Source organism: Pseudoliparis swirei, chromosome 4, assembly GCF_029220125.1.
Source record: "Pseudoliparis swirei isolate HS2019 ecotype Mariana Trench chromosome 4, NWPU_hadal_v1, whole genome shotgun sequence".
Classification (NCBI taxonomy): domain Eukaryota; kingdom Metazoa; phylum Chordata; class Actinopteri; order Perciformes; family Liparidae; genus Pseudoliparis; species Pseudoliparis swirei.
This window is the reverse complement of record NC_079391.1, coordinates 1686794-1710492: the sequence shown is the minus strand read 5'-3', so window position 1 is coordinate 1710492 and position 23699 is coordinate 1686794. Positions and strand designations below refer to the sequence as shown.

Here is a 23699-nt window from a genome sequence, read left to right as displayed (position 1 = left end):
AACCCACGGCAACACTTCAAAAGTAGCCCAATTCCGCGGGAAAACCGCAGACCTGGCAACACTACCTGTATGTGCGCACCTGTCTGTGCGCATGGGGGCGGAGCTCCGCCGCGATACCGAGAGCCAGGAGAAGTGTGAACGCCACCACGTAGAGACAGAAATGACATGCCGCTGTGTCGATACGATCAATAATATACGACCGTTTAGTTGAATAAAACAACCTGACATTACTTATGTTGTAATCTGGCGCTATAGAGAACATGTCAGTGGGGCGGACCCCCACCCTGTTCTCATGGTATGGGAAACACTAGTAATTCCCACCGCTCCTGAACGCGGCGGCCCTCAGTCAACTTTTCTCCTTTTTTTTGCCGTCGCCATGGCAAATAGGTTTGGAGAAGGGTTCACGCCACGGATGCAGAGCCAGATACATTAGAAAGGAGGAATTACGTCTTTCAAGTTTTTATGATTTATTTATTCTAACAGATCTGGCGGGCCACAAATAACACATTATATGACCGATGTCGCAGGCCGTATGAAATCTGACCGCGGGCCGGACTTTGGACACCCCTGTTCTATGGCATCACTCTGAAGAACCTTGTTCGGTTCCAGATGCTCCTCCACGGTTCTGCGTGTACGTTGTTGAATAAAGGATCTAAAGAGTCGTTTCTCATGGATTCTGCATAACAACAACAACAGTTCCCTTGAAGTGAACACGTATATAATAATAATATATAACACGTATAACAACAACATGTTCTGATCGGTCCTGATGACAGAAGAGAATATCTGGATCTTTATTCCGAATCCAGAGACACATCCTGAACTCTGTCAACAGCTCTCTGATGTCACCGCGGCGGCACACGGCCTCACGGCGTGTGTCATACATGTAAACAACGAGTCATACATGTAAACAGCGTGCCATACATGTAAACAATGAGTCATACATGTAAACAACGAGTGATACATGTAAACAGCGTGTCATACATGTAAACAATGAGTCATACATGTAAACATCGTGTCATACATGTAAACAATGAGTCATACATGTAAACATCGTGTCATACATGTAAACAACGAGTCATACATGTAAACATCGTGTCATACATGTAAACAATGAGTCATACATGTAAACATCGTGGCATACGTGTAAACAGCGTGTCATACATGTAAACATTGTGTCGTACATGTAAACATCGTGTCATACATGTAAACATCGTGTCATACATGTAAACAGCGTGTCATACATGTAAACATTGTGTCATACATGTAAACATTGTGTCGTACATGTAAACATCATGTCATACATGTAAACAGCGTGTCATACATGTAAACATCGTGTCATACGTGTAAACATCGTGTCATACATGTAAACATCGTGTCATACATGTAAACATCGTGTCATACATGTAAACAATGAGTCATACATGTAAACATCGTGTCATACATGTAAACATCGTGCCATACGTGTAAACATTGTGTCGTACATGTAAACAATGAGTCATACATGTAAACATATTGTCATGTAAACATATGTAAACATTGTGTCGTACATGTAAACATCGTGTCATACATGTAAACATCGTGTCATACGTGTAAACATCGTGTCGTACATGTAAACATTGTGTCATACATGTAAACATTGTGTCATATATGTAAACAACGAGTCATACATGTAAACATCGTGTCGTACATGTAAACATCGTGTCATACATGTAAACATCGTGTCATACATGTAAACAATGAGTCATACATGTAAACATCGTGTCATACATGTAAACATCGTGTCATACATGTAAACATCGTGTCATACATGTAAACATCGTGTCATACATGTAAACATCGTGTCATACATGTAAACATCGTGTCATACATGTAAACATCGTGTCATACATGTAAACATCGTGTCATACATGTAAACATCTGATCATACATGTAAACATCGTGTCATACATGTAAACATCGTGTCATACATGTAAACATCGTGTCATACATGTAAACATCGTGTCATACATGTAAACAGCGTGTCATACATGTAAACATCGTGTCATACATGTAAACATCGTGTCATACGTGTAAACATCGTGCCATACGTGTAAACATTGTGTCATACATGTAAACATTGTGTCATACATGTAAAAATTGTGTCGTACATGTAAACATTGTGGCATACATGTAAACATCGTGTCATACGTGTAAACATCGTGTCGTACATGTAAACATCGTGTCATACATGTAAACATTGTGTCATATATGTAAACGAGTCATACATGTAAACATTGTGTCGTACATGTAAACATCGTGTCATACATGTAAACATCGTGTCGTACATGTAAACGAGTCATACATGTAAACATCGTGTCATACATGTAAACAACGAGTCATACATGTAAACATCGTGTCGTACATGTAAACATCGTGTCATACATGTAAACATCGTGTCATACATGTAAACAATGAGTCATACATGTAAACATCGTGTCATACATGTAAACATTGTGTCACGTGTCGTACATGTAAACATCGTGTCATACATGTAAACATCGTGTCGTACATGTAAACATCATGTCATACATGTAAACATTGTGTCATACATGTAAACATCGTGTCGTACATGTAAACGAGTCATACATGTAAACATCGTGTCATACATGTAAACAACGAGTCATACATGTAAACATCGTGTCGTACATGTAAACATCGTGTCATACATGTAAACATTGTGTCATACATGTAAACAATGAGTCATACATGTAAACATCGTGTCATACGTGTAAACATTGTGTCATATATGTAAACATTGTGTCGTACATGTAAACATCGTGTCATACATGTAAAGAGCGTGTCATACATGTAAACATTGTGTCATACATGTAAACATTGTGTCATACATGTAAACATCGTGTCATACGTGTAAACATCGTGTCATACATGTAAACTTGGTGTCATACATGTAAACATTGTGTCATACATGTAAACAATGAGTCATACATGTAAACATTGAGTCATACGTGTAAACATCGTGTCATACGTGTAAACATTGTGTCGTACATGTAAACATCGTGTCATACATATAAACATTGTGTCATATGTGTAAACATCGTGTCATACATGTAAACATCGTGTCATACATGTAAACATCGTGTCATACATGTAAACAATGAGTCATACATGTAAACATTGTGTCATACATGTAAACATCGTGTCATATGTGTAAACATTGTGTCGTACGTGTAAACATTGTGTCATACATGTAAACAGCGTGTCATACATGTAAACATCGTGTCATACGTGTAAACATCGTGTCATACATGTAAACATTGTGTCATACATGTAAACATCGTGTCATACATGTAAACATTGTGTCGTACATGTAAACATCGTGTCATACATGTAAACATCGTGTCGTACATGTAAACATGTAAACATAGTCATACATGTAAACCATACATGTAAACATCGTGTCCTACATGTAAACATCGTGTCATACATGTAAACAGCGTGTCATACATGTAAACAACGAGTCATACATGTAAACAGCGTGCCATACATGTAAACAATGAGTCATACATGTAAACATCGTGTCATACATGTAAACAACGAGTCATACATGTAAACATCGTGTCATACATGTAAACAATGAGTCATACATGTAAACATCGTGGCATACGTGTAAACAGCGTGTCATACATGTAAACATTGTGTCATACATGTAAACAGCGTGTCATACATGTAAACATTGTGTCATACATGTAAAGAGCGTGTCATACATGTAAACATTGTGTCATACATGTAAACATTGTGTCGTACATGTAAACATCATGTCATACATGTAAACAGCGTGTCATACATGTAAACATCGTGTCATACGTGTAAACATCGTGTCATACATGTAAACATCGTGTCATACATGTAAACATCGTGTCATACATGTAAACATCGTGTCATACATGTAAACATCGTGTCATACATGTAAACATCGTGCCATACGTGTAAACATTGTGTCGTACATGTAAACAATGAGTCATACATGTAAACATTGTGTCATACATGTAAAAATTGTGTCATACGTGTAAACATTGTGTCGTACATGTAAACATCGTGTCATACATGTAAACATCGTGTCATACGTGTAAACATCGTGTCGTACATGTAAACATTGTGTCATACATGTAAACATTGTGTCATATATGTAAACAACGAGTCATACATGTAAACATTGTGTCGTACATGTAAACATCGTGTCATACATGTAAACATCGTGTCGTACATGTAAACGAGTCATACATGTAAACATTGTGTCATACATGTAAACAACGAGTCATACATGTAAACATCGTGTCGTACATGTAAACATCGTGTCATACATGTAAACATCGTGTCATACATGTAAACAATGAGTCATACATGTAAACATCGTGTCATACATGTAAACATTGTGTCATACATGTAAACATCGTGTCGTACATGTAAACATCGTGTCATACATGTAAACATCGTGTCGTACATGTAAACATCGTGTCATACATGTAAACATCGTGTCATACATGTAAACATCGTGTCGTACATGTAAACGAGTCATACATGTAAACATCGTGTCATACATGTAAACAACGAGTCATACATGTAAACATCGTGTCGTACATGTAAACATCGTGTCATACATGTAAACATCGTGTCATACATGTAAACATCGTGTCATACATGTAAACAATGAGTCATACATGTAAACATCGTGTCATACATGTAAACATTGTGTCATACATGTAAACATCGTGTCGTACATGTAAACATCGTGTCATACATGTAAACATCGTGTCGTACATGTAAACATCGTGTCATACATGTAAACATCGTGTCGTACATGTAAACATCGTGTCATACATGTAAACATCGTGTCATACATGTAAACATCGTGTCGTACATGTAAACGAGTCATACATGTAAACATCGTGTCATACATGTAAACAACGAGTCATACATGTAAACATCGTGTCATACATGTAAACAATGAGTCATACATGTAAACATCGTGTCATACATGTAAACATCGTGTCATACATGTAAACATTGTGTCATACATGTAAACATCGTGTCATACATGTAAACATCGTGCCATACGTGTAAACATTGTGTCATACATGTAAACATTGTGTCATACATGTAAAAATTGTGTCATACGTGTAAACATCGTGTCATACATGTAAACATCGTGCCATACGTGTAAACATTGTGTCGTACATGTAAACAATGAGTCATACATGTAAACATTGTGTCATACATGTAAAAATTGTGTCATACGTGTAAACATTGTGTCGTACATGTAAACATCGTGTCATACATGTAAACATCATGTCATACATGTAAACAGCGTGTCATACATGTAAACATCGTGTCATACATGTAAACATCGTGCCATACGTGTAAACATTGTGTCATACATGTAAACATTGTGTCATACATGTAAAAATTGTGTCATACGTGTAAACATTGTGTCATACATGTAAACAGCGTGTCATACATGTAAACATCGTGTCATACGTGTAAACATCGTGTCATACATGTAAACATTGTGTCATACATGTAAACATCGTGTCATACATGTAAACATTGTGTCATACATGTAAACATCGTGTCGTACATGTAAACAACGAGTCGTACATGTAAACATTGTGTCGTACATGTAAACATCGTGTCGTACATGTAAACATCGTGTCATACATGTAAACAATGAGTCATACATGTAAACATCGTGACGTACATGTAAACATCGTGTCATACATGTAAACAACGAGTCATACATGTAAACATCGTGTCGTACTTGTAAACATTGTGTCATACATGTAAACATCGTGTCCTACATGTAAACATCGTGTCATACATGTAAACATCGTGTCGTACATGTAAACAACGAGTCATACATGTAAACATCGTGTCGTTCATGTAAACATCGTGTCATACATGTAAACATCGTGTCATACATGTAAACATTGTGTCATACATGTAAACAACGAGTCATACATGTAAACATCGTGTCGTACATGTAAACAGTGTGTCATACATGTAAACAACGAGTCATACATGTAAACATTGTGTCGTACATGTAAACATCGTGTCATACATGTAAACATCGTGTCATACATGTAAACAACGAGTCATACATGTAAACATCGTGTCGTACATGTAAACATCGTGTCATACATGTAAACATCGTGTCCTACTTGTAAACATTGTGTCATACATGTAAACATCGTGTCCTACATGTAAACATCGTGTCATACATGTAAACAGCGTGTCATACATGTAAACATCGTGTCGTACATGTAAACATCGTGTCCTACATGTAAACATCGTGTCATACATGTAAACATCGTGTCATACATGTAAACGAGTCCGATCAGCGAGGCTCTCATGCTGCGCTGCAGATTTCACGTCGCAGCATCCAGAATGCAAAGTCCACCCCGTAAAGATAATGAAGAATCTCTGCAGCAGCTGAAGTCCTGAAGTCCAGATCCAGACGGACGCGCTCGGCGCCGCCACAGAGCCGCCTCTCTATCGGAGGCCGATGTCATTAACCGGACGCCCGCTGTTCATCCGCTCTTTGTTTGCCGGAGTAACAAAAGGACTCATTATCTCACGTTTCTATACACACAGAATCCATCGTGCGCCGCGGCCGCCCGTCACGCTCGGCTCCTCCTTTGTCTGAAACCGTCCGCACGGCGACCGCATCCTATTAAAAATAATAACATAAAAGACCCGTGTGTCGCGTGACCATCTCCCTCTGCATGTGTGCTGCCGGCCGTGTCCTCATCACCCCCCCCCCCCCATCACCGCCCCCACACCCCGCCATTCTCATGTAGCCTCTGTCGTCTCACATACCAATGGTGATGCCGTCAAACTGCCCCCCCCCCCCATCCCCCCATCCATCCACACTTACCTCCACAGAGGATGGAGAGACTCGGCTGCCGTCCTTGCCTCAGCTGCCCCCCCTCTTCTTAAAGGGCACACCTGCTCCTCCCCCCCTCTCTCTCTCTCGGTGGCTGTATTCCACTGAAATGATAAACGACAGCGAGCCCATTAAAAATGGGATTTTGGAGACGCGATTCCCCTCCGAGTCCACAGCGTCCGGCTCTTGCTTGCGGTGTGTGTGTCTGTGTCTGCGTGTGTGTGTGTGTGTGTGAGCCCGTGTGTTTATCTATTGCAGATCTCTGCCGCTACTGCCGTCTTATATTTTTTGCCTGACAACACTGAGGAGTCTGAGCATGCTCAGTGAGACCAGACGAGGCGGTCATGTGACCTGCAGCTGACTGCACTGTGCTGAGAGACGAGAGGCAGGATGGAGGAACAATGTCTGCTTGTATATGTGCATCTGCATGCAAGTGTGTGTGTGTGTGTGTGTGTGTGTGTGTGTGTGTGTGTGCGATTGCATAAGTCAATGTCTATTCCTGTGCAATCATGCTTTGGAGGTACAGTTGATATTCAAAAGCTTTTGTGTCTTGACTTAAAGGAATTACATTTTTAAAAAGCAAGTAACCCTAAATATCATTAAAGCTATATATTTGTGCTTTACATTTTAACTTCACTGCATAAATATATGCATATATATATATATGTGTGTGCTGCATAAATATATGTATACATATATATGAAGACTAATAACTAAATTTTCATTTTCATTATTTTTATTCAATTTTATTATTCCTACTCCTTTATTTATACATATATTTATATTTATATATATATATATATATATTAAGAAAAATATATTTCAATAGAATATTATTTATATATAATATTCAAATTATATATTATATATATATATATATATATATAAAAAAAAGAACTTGATATTGATATTATTTATTTTATAAATTTTTATAAAAGTGTACATTCCAAAAAATGTATTATCTTCTGACCGTGACGCGTGAGTGCGTGGTGCGGCGATGGCCGGGTCTTCTTCGGTCTTCTCACATCTATCTCACATCTATCTCTGGAAGGTCAACAGCACTAATAGGATGAGTGTGTGGCTGTGTACTGAGGAGGGGAGGAGAAAAGATCTATTCATGTATGTATTTGATACACAATAAGCCGAACTATAAGAGCTCTGGCCCTGATGGCATTTTATAAATACGGGAAAACACGTCGACATCATGCACTACATGTAGTACATCAACAGTGAGCACATTGTATTTCATAAGGTGAAAGAGCAGAACTTAAACTTCAGGACAAATTATTTCTACCAGTTTCATCTCGTTTGGATCACCAACAACAAAATCATAATTTGGTTCACATTACTGTTATTTCACATTTTTCGTTATAGTATTATGATGAATGGAACCAATACGATACGTTACTTTAGGTTTTCTACGTGTGCCTTAATAAAGTTATACTATTTTCACTTATTTTGTTTGATCGTTTCCCCATTTGAATTGATTTTATGTTTTAAACACTAATTCAGAAATTGCATTTTTAATAATGCTATACCATGACACAAAAAGGAAATACACACTACTACTCCTACTGCTATGCTTAACTACCACAGAACATTAAAGCCTGAGAAGTCCACATGGCTATACACTGTTTGATTAGTGTCACGCCATCGTTGCCAATCAGCTGTGGTATACCAATGGCCGACAGTAACTATTTGCATATTGTTTGTTCATCCAGGGAAGAACACCAGACAGCAACATCTCAAATATTTCCCATGATGATTAATTCTGATGTTGTGATAGACAAAAACTAAACACAAACAACTGTCTATTTTATTTCGTGGGGTTCAAATCTAAACATCAAAATACATACAAAAAACCAACACTATAATGTTAATTTGTATTTTTTCTTGACTCCCTGTGTCATGTTTTAAAAGCATAACAAAAACCAAACAAATGTGGTTCACATTTAATGGCTCAAAAAGTAAAGAATGTCTAAAGTGATTCAGTCTCTTGGGACTTGTGTGCAGCGTCTTTATCTTTATCCACCTGTATTCAGGACCAGCGGGCCGGTTCATCTCCTGCAGGGACACAGAGCAACAATACGGTAATCAGCATTTTAAAAATCTGTATCGTAAACATACCATTAAACACATGCAATAAAACAACTGTTATAAGGTCATAATCTGAAAAAAATCACTCATTTACTATTTACAGCTTGAATATTTCTATAAATGGGTTAACATTCTCTCTGAATCACTGCATAGTGTTATACATTACATTACATGTCATTTAGCTGATGCTTTTATCTAAAGCGACTTACACAATCCTGTTACATTCATACACTGTAGACGCAGCTACAGGGAGCAATTCAGGGTTAAGTGTCTTGCTCAAGGACACATCGACTAGGGCGGGGATTGAACCTCCAACCCCCTGATTGAAAGACGGACCTGCTACCCACTGACCCATACAACAATTTAACAACATTACAAATAAAGCCCTACGCTGTATTGCCTTATTTTTTAAAGAAAATACATTAAGTTTGTCTTGTTACTGCAGAGGGCATATGTCCAAAAATGCTCCATTCATATCTATTTTAGTTTCTACAGGAACCGTATTATCAAACATTGTGCCTAATTTCACTCATTTTACTAAGTCGTCCACATATAACACGCATGTAATCACTAAGCACAACCGTTCAAGCATAAGATGTGTGAGTTTCATCAACTTACCGTGGTTAGTTTAGTTGTTAGGACCGAAATTGTAGAGTCGAGCTGCAAAGAAAATCAACCTTGCACCTGGTTTCTGCTAATTAGTCATTTGCCACAGAGGCGGGTGTAGTGACGTAGGAGGATCTCTGCTGATTGGCTGGGTGAAGTCCATATGATTATTGAACTCAGAAGCGCGGGAAGGACACCGTTAAAATTATTTATTCATGTTATTTTTATTTATTTATTTATTTAATTTATTTATTTAATATAATTCATTTATTTTAGTTATTTTAGTTATTTTATTTTGTATTTGTTTTGGGTAAAGAGAGACCGATTAATACTCCAGAGCAGAGGGTGGCGGTAATGCACCAAATATATGGATGCCAAACGCCGTTAAAATAGACGAAGAAGAAGAAGATGAAGAGGATGCCGTTAGAACAGCGTGCGGAAGGGCCCATATGTGGTCGCGCGGCTCCTAAAAGGAGGATAAATACGCGTCCGGCCAGGGCATTGGAGATCCGGACCTCTGGTCCCCCGAGTTCAACGGCAGTTTCATCTTTATAAGCGGATGTTAAACGAGACGAGGTGGGTATCCTCGACATGGGATGTGACCTGTGTGACACCTGCGCCGTGACACAGCTGCCTTTCTAAACCTTTTGTTGTCTTTAATTTGTATGAAGCGTTATCTGCCGTTACGTCCGGTGTTACGGTTTGAGAAGCGACCGTGTTAACTGGCGACTTTAAACCGAACGCGTCCGTTGTTGCTAGTAGCTTCAACGGCCGTTGAAAATATGAAGAAACACGTAGCTATACCCTCGTGAATGCCTCATTGTTTAATTTGCATAGTATATAATAGTATATGAGGGTTTAACACTGTAATTCATATCTAAACCAACAGGCATTCACGAGGACAGCTATACGTGTTCTCTATCCTATTTTTCGAACGGTCGTCGTCACCACGGCAACAACGGAGGCGTCCGGTTCAAAGTCTCCAGTTAACACGGTCGCTTCTTAAACCGTAACACCTGCGAGGTGGCAAGAACATTAATATGTGATTCGCTCACTGCTAGTTTGCTTTCCACGTGTGGTTAACTATCTAGCGTTGCATTACGTCATGTCTGAGGATAACTCCTGGACGTGTTTGATGAGCGTAACGTTAGAAAGGCATGTTTAGTCCCGCTATGCTGGTTTTGGTATTTGTCTTATAAACGTTGTCATTTCAAAAAAGCAGTTAGATGGATGAACTAAAGTCGTTTGTCAGATATGTTCTGCGACGAACTCACGAACACTTCTATGTTATTGCGTTGGTGGTTAAACGCGTTTTATTATTTCAAAAATCGATTAAATTAAATCTGATGCATACGGTGTTGAAATTTGGTGAATCACTTCCGGTTGTGGGTGTGGCAGCTTCGTCTTCTCGGTCTCCCATTGGTCATTTTCTGTGACGACGCTGTCGATCTGGAAACGTGACCTTAGGCGCACATATTTGACGTGCGTGTGCGTGTGCCGGTATATTACTTTTTAAACATTGAGTCAGATTGTAATTTTAGTGTTGCTATATTTCTACTTTTAAGAAGCACATTGGCAGGTAAACAGGTTAGGAAATGTACGCCTGGACTCTGTCATTGAGCATGTAAACAAAACCAACACCAAGGACGCTCTACTTTTAAAGTGTAAAGTGTATTATGTTTCATATATCCAAAAAGTCACATTTCATAAAACCGGTGTAGGATTTGGCGCCATCTAGCGGTGAGGTGGCAAATTGCAACCATCTGAGATTTCGTGAATATGTGGATGACCAGAGCCAGTGTTTGGTTGGATATTGCAGAGACATGGCGGTTGGGCATGGAAGAGGACCCCCCCCCCCCCTCATATCTAGATATGATCCGCATTTCTAAAAAATGAAGCACACTTTCTCTCCCTTTTGGTTCCTGTGTGTTTCTCACGTCTCTCTCTCTTCTCTCGGTGCCTGCAGCAACGAGTGTGACGGGCCTCGACGAGGACGGCGCGGCGTCTCTGATCACGACGCGGGATGAAACCCACGACGCGGCCGAGAACTCCTCGCCTCCTTTTCAGGGATGCACGGTCGCTGAAGGTCAAGTCCTACTGGCCAAAGGTCAACCTGCTGTCGCTGTGGTAGGGATGTATACCGCGGTGCTGAAGGGCGAGCGGCCCGGAACCCGTCGGGTCTCCGAGCCCGGAGGCGCGGTGGCCACCACCGGACCCCTCTGCCTCGCCACAGGGGTCAAAGGTGACCGAGCATCTTGCATGTTGATTTCTCCCTTCCTCCTCCCTCTTCCTCCTCCCTCTGCTTCGCATGTTTCTCTGGTCCTCCTCCTCCTTTCCTTCGGCTATGATTGGTGGGTTTTGACTTCCTGGCAGAGGGAGAGATTAATTTAATAGCAGCCTTTTCTTTTCTCTTCTTTCCCCTCACACTCGGGCAGAATTGTGCTCTGAGGCTGCTGTGATCACAGATCACTGTCATGAGGATATAATCGGGTTCAGTTTGAAGAGGTCTCTCCTCTAATCTGATTGAAATGGAGACCTCGGCTCTGCGTGTTTTTATATAATATGCTTCATGGCTATTAACTTTGCAGGCCTCTAACTTGCTTCCATTTATTCTTCGCGCTCGTGTTGCTTTTTGATATCGATTCTTTCCCAAAATATTTATCCATCGCAGACCCTCGGACACCTGCGGCTTGTTATTTCTTTCTCTGTGGCATGGCTCCCCCCCGACTGTGGTCACATCCGACCCTCCGTGTGTTCATGTGTCCCGATGCTCCCAACAAGGAAATACCTGGAGGGAATATTTGCTTTTTTTTTTCGCGTCAAAATCTTATAAATGAAATGATGTATTGCACAATTTAAAAATAAACACGCCAACAAGTACTGTATATCTAGAGGTATAAAAAAAAAAAAGAGACTCATTTCACTTCATGAAAATCTTCCACGATGTCTCCAACCCCTTGTTTTTTCTGTGTAGCAGGAGGGAAGTCTGAAGTTGACCTTCCAGAAACGAGGTCTACCTCCTGAAGAGGCCCCTGGAGGTCGACGAGGGCCCCCAGGCCCGGCAGCAGCACCTTCACGAGCTGCAGAGCGCCTCGGACACGGGCCGGCCGGCATCACCACGCCTCAGTGCAGCTTCCAGACGGGTGTGTTTATGTTTTAAATGCACCAAATCCCATAAGACCTGTGAGATGGTCCTTCCTCTTTCCACCACTAGATGGCAGCAAAGTGTCGTTTCTTGTGACGTGGAAGACTGCAGACCCATCTCCTGAAGCCATGACATAAACATTTACAGATTAGAAACGTATCATCTGACCTTTTTATGAAATAACTAACTGTGTCAGATCTTTCAAAAAACTAATTTCATGCACAAAGATCCTAAGAATGTAAATAACCTCATGGAAGGTTTATTGTTTTGGGTCGATTGCCTGCTTTGTATTTGCCTTTATTGTTTTTGTACGTATGCCGAGGCGATATTGATGTATTGTTTGAAAAGACTTCATGCTACTTTCCCTCTAATAGATAAATCCGACTTTCATTTTGAAAAGGTAAAAGGAATCGCAGACAGTACGGCTATGGATCATGTTACAGACGCAATTATATATATATTTAAAGTATAAATAAAGCTTTACTGTGGTGATAGTTTACAAGTTTATTGAATGTATTTTGACCCAAAGGAGGAAAATAATCAAACTAATAAACTAACTAATACATCTGGAGGGGTCGTCACGTTGAACCGGTTTAGTTCTCAGCTCGCGAGGTGTGCTTCCTCTGCAGCGCCTCCAGGCCTCACTGGTCAGATGAGGCTGAACGGAGGACTGGACAGCCGCTGGTGAAGAGGAGGAGGCCATCCTCCTCCTCCTGCAGCCTCCCAGTCGGGAGAGGATGACGATGAAGAGGACTCTGCAGAACAAAAGGAGGACAGTGGTCCTGAGGGTTCGGGCCGAGTCGTCTTCAGCCGCCTCAGGGGGCTCGTCTTCATCGGATGATTCTGACTCCAGTGACTCGGACTGAACACGACACGAATATATAATTATACATTTATTTAAAGAAATACATATATATATGGATTTTCCAGAACTTATGTTACTATTTCTAACAAAACTAAATGTTGCGTAATAAAAACAAGAATTATAACGTCAGTGTTTGTTCACAAAGGTCACACGGTCTTTAGTTTTGAGACGCGTTGCATATCAGACTTTAAACACATTATAATAATATACACTTTTATTAATCCCCAAGGGGAAATTAGTTCTCTGCATTTAACCCATCCTTAGTTATTAAGGAGCAGTGGGCTGCGGTGAAGCGCCAAGCAACTGGGGGTTCAGTGCCTTGCTCAAGGACACTTCGACTTGCAACTAATGGGGAGAGCGGGGATCGAACCCACAACCTTGCGGTTGCAGGACGGCCCTCTTACCCCACTGAGCTACAGCCGCCCCACATTAACATGCCGGTCACATTATTATTTGTTTGATTTAGTTTTTAATGTTAACTTTTGAGTATTTTCTTATTTTCACATATTTCTGAAACATAATTATGCACAATTGCAAAAAAGACGACATTATTGTAATTGTCAGAATTTAATTTTATTAAAGTGAAACTACATCAACAAGCTCATCGAGATGTGTGTGTGTCACGTGATTCATTGCGCATGACCACGGTTGTCAAAGTCTCGACAGGTAATCCTCCACTCCTCCTCGTGGTGGCGCTCTCTCTGTCCCTCCCTCCTCCCTAGCAACTGTTTATCGCGTCTCATAGCAACCAAGTGACAAGTCGGGGCTTGTCTGAGAGGCTCAGGATGTGAACTTCCTCATTCTGCGGACGTCAGTGACTGGTGAGTGACTTTAATGCTTTATGACTTTATTATTGTTCTTTAAGTCAAAGGTTGACACCTGAGTTGACCCGGCTGACAAGTTGCATGAGTTAAAATGCAGCCAGGACTCACTACTTAATGATTAATAATTTAAATAAATTAATTCGGTTATCTAGAGAAACATCCACATGTTTAAATGTCTCAAGTCAAAGTAAGTAACGTTTTGGTTTGAATTCTGTTAGTGAAGGAAACAGAAAGTGGGTGTAACCCATGAAACATGACTTCTCTGTGTAATTTGATTTTTAATTTATTAAGTTTCCAGAGAAATACACCAAATAAATGTAGTGTTGCAAGACATTATATTATATGGTACAACTTTAGTTGAAATAAAAACAGTTCCTTCAGGAAACTACTCAACATCTCTCGATTATCTTCAGTAATTCTGATTTCTTAAGACAATTATCTTTTAAATGTATATTTGAGGTGCTTTGTGCTGCACAAGCCGGGTGCCATAACGCTTAATTTAGACAGAAGGCAGACATATCTACAGTCAATATCTCAAAGTAAACAATTCAAAACCATCTGGAGGAATACACGTCAATACAGGGAAGATGATTATGGGCTGAAAAGGGGAAGATATTGAATGTTTGTGTGATTTTCTGTTTGTTTCGGTCCAGTTTCTCTTTTCTGTTTCGCGTCGACTAGTGTCCTGTTTCCTGGGACTCGTGGAACACATTGACCCGTCTGTTAAATAGTTATTTCCGAATCAGACAGTGAGCTGGGCCTGGAGCTTTGCATTAGTAGATCAGTGTATGATTTATTGGAGTATCAATATGCATTAGTCGTGGGTGTCTTGCCACAGATATTAGTCACAAAACGAGAGATAACGAGGCATTATATTGTCTATACTTGTGATTTCAGTATTTTAGGGGAGCTGTCTGAGAATAAAGGAAATTAAATGAACAAGTGAACAGAAAGTGGTTGAGGCCTCTGCTCCCTCCACACAGAGCGGACACTGGCCCTTTAAGAGAGGACGTGCATCTGTTGGATAGGGTTTAACATTAAATTCCATTAGGTATTACATTACTACCACAACACAATCAGTATAAGACACTCACAGTACAACAATAAACCACATTTGAACCCAAAATTATTAAAATGCGATGATAAAAATATAATGGGAAGACGTGTTCCCTCGTAATGCCAACAGCGCATGCGTCATTTGTTCCAGGTATATGGGAAAAACGCGTCAAAGACATCTAGCCCGCGTCATACCTGGATCTCCAGCCAATGAGAGGGCAGAGGCCGAAGCACGTGTTCCAGTCGGAACTAAAAGTGCTCGTTGAAGTTGCGACACGGAGCAGAGTTGTCGTTGCACTGAACACCGACAACAAGCGGGACGATCTCAAACGGATCAAACCATTTAGAGGAGGATTAATGTTCAAGAAGCGAGCTGCACATATTCTCTCTCTGTGAATTATGTCTCGGTGTTAGACCTCAGAGTTCACGGCACTTTAACAGAGTTGAACCCACAACCTGCTGTCGCTACAGTATCACCCTGAACTAGCTTATCCCCCCTCCGGGTGGTGGACTTCATCTGACCCACAACATCCGGGTTCCTAACCGAGTGAAATTAACCGCCGTGATAACGGCTGTTTGAATTCTGTGTGTAGTCTCTGCTCAGGAAAGGTGCTTCTCTGCTTCTTTTATTAGATAATTTAGCATAAAAACACGTTTGTTATCAAAACAATATTTTCATAGCACATAAACCTTTTATTTATTTTCTAATGGTAGTATGACATTGTTATGGCACACTTAACTGATGTTTTTCTGACGTTTGCATGGTATACTTTAACGTATTTAATATACTTTGACATTTATATGTCATTTTTATGACATATAAATAAGTAATTTCCAACCTCCTCACCTTGGTGACAGTTCATCTGCAACTAAAACAAAAATAAAGTTATCAACATTCTGATCTGAATACATTTATAAGTTAAACTGTTGGACACGTTCAACATGTACTGACATACAAATGGATAGAAGCACTATTAAATGATGGATGGTTTAATTCTCATTCATTCGAATGTTTATTAATTAATAATTGTTATTAAGCTTCTTTTTTAGGAAACACTAAAGTATGGCAAACTGCAGGTACAGTAAAGTGAATAGTAAAGAATATTAAGAGAAAGATAAATTGTATAGCTATATTCATTACTAGAATAAGATAAAATACGAGATAAAAAATAATGTCATTAAATATATTTGATGACATCGTCATTGCGACATATTTTCCTGCCAATTGTCACACGTAAATACGCGTCTGTGTGTCTCGTGTTCTTCTCCTTCAGATGAAACTCGTTGCCGCTCCGACTCTCATCCTGACGTCACCATGGCAACCGGGCACCAGGGTAACCAGGGACGACCCCGGTTCGGCCCGGGGGACCGTCTGCTGGCCGCGTTCAGGTGAGTGTCGTCCGTCTGGCGCTGCACACAAACATGGAGGCGCCACCTGGAACCGAACATGGTTCTACAGAGTGATGTCACAGAAGAACCATTTCTGGTTCCACAAAGAACCTTTCAAACCAGGGTTCTCTAAAGAACATGTCCTTAAAGAGTTCTTTAAAGAACCATTTTTTGAAGGTTCTTTGAGATACCTTTATAGGTTCTTTAGACACCATTTCTGGTTCTACAAAGAACCTTTCAAACTATGGTTCTTTAGAGAACCATGTCCTTAAAGATTACTTTAAATAACCTATAAAGGTGTCCCAAAGAACCTTTAAAAATGGTTATTTAAAGTACCAGTTATGGTTCCTCAAATAACCTTTCTAACCAGGGTTCTTTAAAGAACCATTTCCTTAAATAGTTCCTCAAATAACCAGAAATGATGCCTTAAAAAATAATGTTTTGAAGGTTCTTTGAGACACCTTTCAAACCAGGGTTCCTCAAAGAACCATTTCCTTAAAAATTCCCTCAAAGAACCTTCAAAAAATGGTTCTTTAAGGCCTCATTTCTGGTTCCACAAAGAACCTTTCAAACCAGGGTTCTTTCAAGAACCATTTCCTGAAAGAGTTCTTCAGTGAACTTATAATGGTGCCTCTAATGAATAATAATCTCCAGTAGGTGACGGTTCTTCTTGCATCGAGGAGTCTGTTTCACGATGTGTAAACGCGTTAAGTTGAAAAAAACTAAACTTCCGCGTCGTTTTATTTGCTCTCCGCATGTCGTCCCCCCCCCCCCCCCCCCATTCATTCCTCCTCTGTGTGGCTGGACCAACTGATCCAGGACCTGCTCCAGAGATCCCACCCAGGCGATCGAATCCAGACTGAGGTGTTTGCTGCTCACGTTCCTGCAGCACCACAGGGACCACGCCGGAAACGAGACCACCGGCGGTATGGAGACGCATTCAAGGACCCTCAAAATAATGGGACGGGGGAATGAGACTGAACGTGAATGTTGGGGATGAAGGGATGAAGGCTTTCCTCATAACTTACAAAAACATCAACTTTATTCAATATTTCTGAAGGACAGATGCTTATGGCCTTCAGAGTGTTACAGGGTTATCGTCTACAGTAAGAAGCAATGTCAGTGTTTAAATAACAAGAACTTAACCCTCCTGTTACCTTCAAATGTTCTAACATCTTTCACCCTCAAGGTCAATTGGACTGCAGCTATTTAAACATCCAGACAATTATTCTAATTCCAATGAGTTCCCGTGTGTAAGTGTCAGGTACTTAATGTGTGTGTGTGTTGATACCTAAATAGCCCTTAAATATAATAGTGTTTAGAAGTCTGATGTGTAAACTTGTGTGAACTATCAGTGGTTTGCTGGTTATGTTAGGGCCTAAAACCTCTTTGAACATTTAAAAAAAGTCATGTTATACTTATAATGACCTCGATATCATCCAAAACAACCCAAACCGATAAAATACGTCGATAAAATGTTGATATTTCCGCTTGTGGTCAAATCGACCCCAAAGAACACCGATGTGCACGAGTGTGTTCAGGACATTGAAAACATGTAATCATGTTAGTTTTATATTTACCCGGTTTTCATCTTTAAATCAGGAAAAGTCGTGAAATATGAAGCAAAAAACATGACGTCAATCATATATTTTGAGACTTTAAACATAAAATTGACCCCACAGGTCACAGCAGGGTGATGTTGTTGTTGTTGTTGATGTCACATACATCATAGCTCTGGTGTTGTTCACAGACCTGGCAGCAAAGTGCTGCAGCGAAGCCCAATTCTGGTATTACAGGATCCTGGAGAACCTCATCAGTGAAGAACGGAGGAGGCTGGGAATCAGCGACATCTCGGTGAGTCTGCTGCCCCCTTGTGGCCACCGGAGGAACTGCTGTCTGACACACTCGGGCCACTGCATGTCACATAATGAGGGTCCTCGTGACGACTTTGTCCTAGAGCAGGGGCGGCAAACTCATCTTCACCGTGGGCCACATCAGCATCACGGCCGCCTCTTAAAGGGCCGGCGTAGCTGAAGCGCTGTATAAACTACTCGCGAACATATTGTTAAATAACTCTTTGCATTTGATTATTGTTTATTTGAGAGTAGAAATATTGTACACAAGAACATTTCTCTAATATTATAACACACATCCATTTAATGTCTAACCTTCAAAATAAAAGCACAGGATATAAAGGCGATTATACAGTATGACTTTCAAGCCGCCTGGAACCTTTTTTCTTTTTTCTTTTTTTACTCTTCTTGTTCTTGCGGGTTTATTGCCTTTTTGGGGCCTTTATCATATCCCAAAAGTTGTTAAATTGGACATGCATAGCCGGACTGGTGAGTTGATGTCCTCTCTCGTGTTCTCCCTCTTCGGTCTTGAAGTGAATTCCTCGTCGGTGCTTTGCAGGCCATCTTGGAGAAGGAGCTCTTCCAGCGCTGCCTGGTGGCGTGTTGTCTGGAGGTCACCGCGTCCTCCCACCGCCTGCCGTACCGCTTCCCTCGGCTGCCTGGCGTCCTGGACCTGGCCCCGTACGACTTCCTGAAGGTGCGTTTACAAACGCGGGAATATTCAACGAATGAAATGACGGGAGCCAATATCTCAGCGCAGGGCAGGACATTTAGATATTTTTTAGGGGGCAATTTTTGCTGAAAATCCAGGGCCACTTTTTTGAAACTTGTGAAATAACATGTAACCTTTGTTCAAAAATAATAAATATACTTATTTAGGCTTACAGTAAATGAGCAAATGTCGTAAAAATGGTAATAATATGACTATTAGACAATAATAAGACTATTGGACACTAATGACGTCGCCCGTCTGGCCTCCAGGTGATCGAGCCGGTGCTGCGGGCCGACGTGGGTCTGCCCCGCGCCGCCTTCAGGCACCTCGCCCGGGTGGAACGGGAAGTTCTGGAGAGCTTGGCGTGGACCGGCGACTCGCCGCTGTGGGAAGAGATCCGAGCCAACGAGGGCCGTCTGCCCACCTGGCGACAGGTGACACCTCGGGTTCTACGGCCGGTTGTACCTGGTGTCAGAGTTAGATCAGACGAGTCCAGCTGGAAGGTGTCTCTCTATGCACCTTCATCACATCGTGCACCTTCATCACAACGTGCACCTTCATACCAACGTGCACCTTCATACCAACGTGCACCTTCATCACATCGTGCACCTTCATCACAACGTGTACCTTCATCACAAGGTGCACCTTCATCACAACGTGCACCTTCATACCAACGTGCACCTTCATCACAACGTGCACTCAGACTCTTTAACGAGGCTTCCTGTGATCTCAGGTGATGCTTCCAACTCAACCTGAAGACTTTCACCCCGACGGGAATCAAGCGGCAGGTAAAGTAAACGCATCGATTAGAGATGTCATCACATCCAATGTACATACTTTTTAGGGGGCAGTATTTCCCACTGATTTAACTCCAGGGCATTTAAAAATGAATTGGGGCACTTTTTGAAACTTGTGAAATAACATTTAACATTTGTAAAAAAATTATCCATCCATTATCCATTTTAGGCTGACATTTATTTAATCTGACAGGATATGAGCAATAATACTGCCAATAATAAGACTATTAGGCAATAATAAGACTGTTAGACAGTAATAAGACTATTAGGCAATAATAAGACTATTAGACAGTAATAAGACTATTAGACAATAATAAGACTGTTAGGCAGTAGTCTACAGATTCAAAGTGTTTTCTTCGATTTTTTTTAACAGAAAATAAACAAAAAAACATAAATCAAACAATCATATTCAATTGTATACTTATTCGTGGTTATTCTATTTTTTATTTTTTTTAAACAACTATTAATTAACATTTCTACCTTTTTATTTTAAATAATTCTAAAATATATATGTACCTACCTAGCACAGGCAATACAGGTAGGACATATATATATATATATATTTCTTTGTGGTTATTAATTGGTATAATTTTTTTTTTTACAATTATAACTTATTTCTTAGTTGTTTTTATTAATAAATATAGATTTTTGTGTGTACAGTCCAGGCAATACAGATAGGACAGACAAAAAAATAAAATAAAAATGCGATTAAATTATCGTAATTATCAGAGTGCATTATGGGGCATGTGTTGCCCCTCCAGTGACGTCAGGGGCAACATCACATTTCTCAGGGTCAGAGTTGCCCGTTGCCCCGGTGTGTTCACGGCGCGGATGACATCACTGTATTTAAATTGCATGTAATCCGTTCCTCAGTTTGATGCGACATCGTCCTCCTCATGGATTATTATTATTGTAGGTCGGCGTTCCCCGTCGGCCGTGACCAGGCCTCAGAGAAGCTCCGCCTCCCTCCAGCTGTTCGCCCGCAAGGTGATCGATGACATCGTCCTCCTCCAGAGTGACGACACGCGGAGACACAACCACAACGTTTCCATCAAGACACACAGAGACAGATAACTCCTCACAATCCATTCAGTTTACACGACACATGGTGCGTGAGATGGTGACGGATCATTCTTTATGTTTCTGCGTGTGTGAGGTTGTACTAAATATGGGTCTGTGATGATGTTTAGCGTGATGATGTCATCCTCTCTGCCTCAGGGCTGTCGTGATGATGTCATCCTCTCTGCCTCAGGGCTGGCGTGATGATGTCATCCCCTCTGCCTCAGGGCTGTCGTGATGATGTCATCCTCTCTGCCTCAGGGCTGGCGTGATGATGTCATCCCCTCTGCCTCAGGGCTAGCGTGATGATGTCATCCTCTCTGCCTCAGGGTTAGCGTGATGATGTCATCCTCTCTGCCTCAGGGCTGGCGTGATGATGTCATCCCCTCTGCCTCAGGGCTAGCGTGATGATGTCATCCTCTCTGCCTCAGGGTTAGCGTGATGATGTCATCCTCTCTGCCTCAGGGCTAGCGTGATGATGTCATCCTCTCTGCCTCAGGGCTAGCGTGATGATGTCATCCTCTCTCTCAGGGCTAGCGTGATGATGTCATCCTCTGCCTCAGGGTTAGCGTGATGATGTCATCCTCTCTGCCTCAGGGCTAGCGTGATGATGTCATCCTCTCTGCCTCAGGGCTAGCGTGATGATGTCATCCTCTCTGCCTCAGGGCTAGCGTGATGATGTCATCCTCTCTGCCTCAGGGCTGTCGTGATGATGTCATCCTCTCTGCCTCAGGGTTAGCGTGATGATGTCATCCTCTCTGCCTCAGGGCTAGCGTGATGATGTCATCCTCTCTGCCTCAGGGTTAGCGTGATGATGTCATCCTCTCTGCCTCAGGGCTAGCGTGATGATGTCATCCTCTCTGCCTCAGGGCTAGCGTGATTATGTCATCCTCTCTACCTCAGGGCTAGCGTGATGATATCATCCCCTCTGCCTCAGGGCTGGCGTGATGATGTCATCCTCTCTGCCTCAGGGTTAGCGTGATGATATCATCCCCTCTGCCTCAGGGCTGGCGTGATGATGTCATCCCCTCTGCCTCAGGGCTGGCGTGATGATGTCATCCTCTCTGCCTCAGGGCTAGCGTGATGATGTCATCCCCTCTGCCTCAGGGCTGGCGTGATGATGTCATCCTCTCTGCCTCAGGGTTAGCGTGATGATATCATCCCCTCTGCCTCAGGGCTGGCGTGATGATGTCATCCCCTCTGCCTCAGGGCTGGCGTGATGATGTCATCCTCTCTGCCTCAGGGCTAGCGTGATGATGTCATCCCCTCTGCCTCAGGGCTGGCGTGATGATGTCATCCTCTCTGCCTCAGGGCTAGCGTGATGATGTCATCCTCTGCCTCAGGGCTAGCGTGATGATGTCATCCTCTCTGCCTCAGGGCTAGCGTGATGATGTCATCCTCTCTGCCTCAGGGCTGGCGTGATGATGTCATCCTCTCTGCCTCAGGGCTGTCGTGATGATGTCATCCCCTCTGCCTCAGGGCTAGCGTGATGATGTCATCCCCTCTGCCTCAGGGCTGGCGTGATGATGTCATCCCCTCTGCCTCAGGGCTAGCGTGATGATGTCATCCTCTCTGCCTCAGGGTTAGCGTGATGATGTCATCCTCTCTGCCTCAGGGCTGGCGTGATGATGTCATCCCCTCTGCCTCAGGGCTAGCGTGATGATGTCATCCCCTCTGCCTCAGGGCTGGCGTGATTATGTCATCCCCTCTGCCTCAGGGCTAGCGTGATGATGTCATCCCCTCTGCCTCAAGGCTAGCGTGATGATGTCATCCTCTCTGCCTCAGGGCTGGCGTGATGATGTCATCCTCTCTGCCTCAGGGCTGGCGTGATGATGTCATCCTCTCTGCCTCAGGGCTAGCGTGATGATGTCATCCCCTCTGCCTCAAGGCTAGCGTGATGATGTCATCCTCTCTGCCTCAGGGCTGGCGTGATGATGTCATCCCCTCTGCCTCAGGGCTGGCGTGATGATGTCATCCCCTCTGCCTCAGGCCTACAGCCTGATGATGTCATCCCCTCTGCCTCAGGGCTGGCGTGATGATGTCATCCTCTCTGCCTCAGGGCTAGCGTGATGATGTCATCCTCTCTGCCTCAGGGCTAGCGTGATGATGTCATCCTCTCTGCCTCAGGGCTGGCGTGATGATGTCATCCTCTCTGCCTCAGGGCTAGCGTGATGATGTCATCCTCTCTGCCTCAGGGCTAGCGTGATGATGTCATCCTCTCTGCCTCAGGGCTGGCGTGATGATGTCATCCCCTCTGCCTCAGGGCTGGCGTGATGATGTCATCCCCTCTGCCTCAGGGCTGGCGTGATGATGTCATCCCCTCTGCCTCAGGCCTACAGCCTGATGATGTCAT

At 42.1% G+C, this 23699-nt stretch overlaps 1 long non-coding RNA gene across 1 annotated transcript; it reads left to right on the top strand.

Moving 5' to 3' along the window:
• Window positions 1-10088: 10088 nt before the first annotated feature.
• LOC130192657 (uncharacterized) lies at window positions 10089-13281 on the top strand. Its single transcript, XR_008831421.1, has 3 exons — window positions 10089-10222; window positions 11613-11888; window positions 12621-13281. It is a non-coding gene; the product is annotated as an uncharacterized LOC130192657 (long non-coding RNA).
• The last annotated feature ends 10418 nt before the right edge of the window (window positions 13282-23699 follow it).